At 43.1% G+C, this 3,817-nt stretch overlaps 1 protein-coding gene across 9 annotated transcripts in view; it reads left to right on the forward strand.

Moving 5' to 3' along the window:
- The window catches only part of Dclk1 (doublecortin like kinase 1), a 299,253-nt gene extending 298,454 nt beyond the window's left edge, over positions 1 to 799 (forward strand). For all 9 annotated transcript variants that reach the window (XM_031373869.1, XM_031373868.1, XM_031373871.1 and 6 more), the window contains one exon: positions 1 to 799. This exon is cut by the window's left edge. The gene's annotated coding sequence lies outside the window, so the exon portion shown is untranslated.
- Positions 800 to 3,817: the final 3,018 nt, after the last annotated feature.

Below are 3,817 nucleotides of genomic sequence, written 5' to 3' on the forward strand. Positions count from 1 at the left end.
TTAAACTGAGACCCTTAATGTTACTTTAATGTAAAATTGTATATTTTTGACTGTGACATACTTTAATTTTGAGTAATTAGTGCTTAAGCCTTCAGAACTGTTGGTATTAAGAGTAGGACTTTAAAGTGGTGTTAAACAACTTAACAATGCTAATTCATTCCAACTCACTCAGCTGTAGTCAGGGACAGAACAGGAATAGTTCTCTGAGAAGCCTCTTACTTGCCCCTGACATTTCTTGGTGTGTTCAAAGAATAAATAAAGAGAAATTGAAGCTGGTTCAAGGTTAGAGTCATATCCTTGACAACTTTTTTAAAAAAAAATTTTTATTAGGAAATTAATATTAGCCTTTTTCATTTTGGCTGAAAGAAAATTATTAGAGGATTAGTTGAGTGTGAAATTGAATAGTACTTTGCCCCTGCATACTAAAGAGGTGGGCTGGGGACTTGACACATTTAACGAGTTTCCCTCAAGGGTTTGATTTGGAGAAAACAAATTCAACATTTCCTTTGGAGAGTCTGCCCTTGTCACTTGCTGCATGGATCGGATGATGTAGGTTAGTGTCTGATTTTGGAATCCCAATGAAATAACTTTCAAACAATTTGTCTCCATGATTAAAGGTGGAATGGTATCCAATTTCCCCCCTAATCCTTCAGTTTAAGCTCATAAATTGTAGGTGAATGTGGAATGAAATCATCTGTGATATATTATGTTCATTTACCAAATGAGCTCTTTTGATGTTGCCTGTTTTTATGTAAAACATGTTCTTAAACTAATAAAGTAATATCTCTTGGTGTACAAACTATTCACAATGCCTTTCACTGCTGGGCCAGCTCTTCGGTTTACATTGCCACGATGGAGTAAAATTCTTATACCGGTTCAACTCAGAATTGCCACACTCAGTCCCAGAGAGGAATGACCCAGCTGTGTTCCGGGTTGGGGGGTGGGGCATTCTCTATACGAGGCTTTAAAAATTAGTCATGCAGTCAAAATGTAGCTTTCCCACATGTCCTCCACAGCACAGTATATATTTCATGAGCATAATTCAAAAACAACTATTCCAAAAATGTCCCTTTTCATATATGACCTCCCTGGCTAGGCCAGTGACTTGGACAAACACAGAGAAATCAAATGCTGTTTGGCCTTATTTTATCCTTCAACCTACATGCATGAGCTCTCCAGAGGAGACTGCTAATTTAGCTGCTAACCTGTAATTAGCGGCCATTTTGTTGCCTTTCCCCACTAGGCATTCCACGAGCAGTTTTGACCTTAGAGAAAATTGCAGCGCTGTATGGTGGAAGAAAGTTCTCTCCTGTTGAGGTTTCATTGCTAAAAGATTGAAAAGTCAGCCAGCAAGAGTGATGATAGGCTCCCTGGTATCACCTTTATGAAGGTGCCAGAATATCTCCCAGGCTCGTGAAAAAATTAACTGTCACCTTCCCGGCCACCCATGGACTGTTGAAGCCCCTGTTTTCCCCTTTGCTCTCCATAGAGAAGTCGCTGGGTCTCTTCGAGATTCTTCTGGCAATTTCCTTGAAACAATGAGCAAAGCAATTGCTGCCTAAGGACTGTTATCTTGTTTTATGAAACTAATGAGCTTGCCAAAAAACTGCCAATCAAAACTTCCGGTGGAGGGGAGTCTCAGTCACAACTCTGCTGCTGAAGATGATAGAGCTGCCACACATGGGAGCTGGGAAGGAGCAGGCTTCCCTGACCCGACGACTGCAGGCCGCTTGGACTAGGGAGCTGGAAAGGTGGGGCGTGATGTGCACAAAGTGGGCAGTTATGAAGACAGAGGTCAATGGGCTATGAGAAACAGGTACAGAAGCATCATGGGATTTTTCAGAACACATCTCCTGAACAAAATAAGAAAGCCTTCCCTCTTAAGTCCTAAGTGGTAGCCAGATCCAGTCCCCTCAAAGAGGGGCACTAAGACAAGACACACCCAGCCAGCTGGAACAGCCAGATCCGTGCTGGCCATCAGCACTGTGACAGATGTCCATGCCAGCTTGCCTACACTTCAGATCATTCATTCAAGTGTTTTTTGAGTGAGAGCCAGAAGCATGGGTGGCACTTCATTTGAGCTTAGAAAAAAAAAATATTGCCCACTTTATTATTATTTTATTTTATTTTATTGCTCTGGTCCAAAAAACTCACAAAACAAGAAAATATACTTGAGCTGACAAAGATGGCATTTCTTGGGATTCTTGGTTGGACATTCAGGTAACTTGTGTCTACACCTAACCTAGCCTTGCATATTAATAGCAACTTTGACTCTTGAAAAAGGTGTGTCTGCCATCTGCTCTTATGACGGTACATACACCCCATGGTGCTCTTGGCTTAGCTCCTGGGCTCGGAGGTAGAAGGCATCCCAGAGTTCTCTCTGCCATCTGGAATTAGCATAATATTTTAAACTTTTTATTCTACATTAATACTGGAACATGTCCATCAGTTCAACAAGCTTAACCAAGACCGACCTACTATGAGCGAGAGATATATAGTTTAGGCTAAAGGAAACCATATTATTTCTGTACAAAAGACCCTCATTCTAGCAAGAAAAAAATCTTCTACTCTTTGGTCATCGTGTGGAGCTGCTGATTTATTGCTCACAGATGGACAAACACCAGTCTGTCAGGGGCACATCCTTACCAGCTTGTGACTGGCTCCCAGCATGTGTAGAGACAGTGTAGGCTGCCTGCAGTCCAGACACCAGTCACATGAAACTAGACCTGTGGTCCGCCCACTCCATTAGAAGGAAGAAAAGAAAGGGAGATAGTGAGGGGAGAGAGATAGTAAAGGCAGAAGAGACACAGCCTATCTTCTGCGCGGTGTCTTACAGGTCTTTGAAAAGGAAAGGAAGTATTGATCACTTGTTGCACTCTTTAAAAGCAATCCCAAGGGATGTTCTGGGTGAGTATGTGGACTTAGCGAAGTTCTTAGCCCCATACACATTCTTCATTCAAGACTACTGTGCCCTTCTGACAGACTGAAGATGCCATAAATAGCTCTATCAGCGCACCCCCTCACAGGCCACATGTCTTTGTTCATTCTCCTTGGACTTTCCAGATCTCCTTGAAGGACCTTCTCACCAAACACCCACAGCAGAAGTTCAGCCTGGGACCCCACATTCCCACTTAGTGTGAATCATATATTCTTACCTTTTCTCTGTCTCTCGAGCGTGCACAGGTACGCACGTGCGCAAGTGCATGTGTGCACTCATGTGTATATGTGTGTGTGTGTGTGTGTGTGTGTGTGTGTGAGAGAGAGAGAGAGAGAGAGAGAGAGAGAGAGGGAAGGAGGGAGGGAGGGAGGGAGGGAAGGAAGGAGGGAGAGGGAGAAAGGGAGAGTTAATATTAGTATTTGAGATGGGAATAAAAGAACGGATGTTTGCCTTGGCTAAGCTGTCTAGTCAGATGGGTTTTTATGACAGACAGACTGCTGTCATTAAACACACTAAACCTCATGAATTTATTGTTATGCAATCTGTTATGACACTGTAGGATGACACAGCATCTTTGTCTATGTTTCTGACACAGCATCTTCAGGACTCCTGGTCTGGCTTCCTTGAGAGACATCTTGCTCCACTTCCAACTGTGCCGGGCCTGAGATGGAAGTTGTCTTATTTTCATGCAGTCATGTAGCTGTGAGAGAAGGGGATGATGGATGAATGTGGGTGCAAGTGAAAGTGGCTGCAGCTGGTTTCAAGAAGCTTCAGAAAGTTGAGCAAAAGTCTCCACAGATCAGCTAATGAACTAGTCCAAGAAAAGCTACCTGGGTCTGGAGCAGGAAATAGGTCAGGTCTAGGTGCAAGCAGATGAGT

The sequence above is a fragment of the Mastomys coucha genome, unplaced genomic scaffold, assembly GCF_008632895.1.
Source record: "Mastomys coucha isolate ucsf_1 unplaced genomic scaffold, UCSF_Mcou_1 pScaffold16, whole genome shotgun sequence".
In the NCBI taxonomy this organism is placed as follows: domain Eukaryota; kingdom Metazoa; phylum Chordata; class Mammalia; order Rodentia; family Muridae; genus Mastomys; species Mastomys coucha.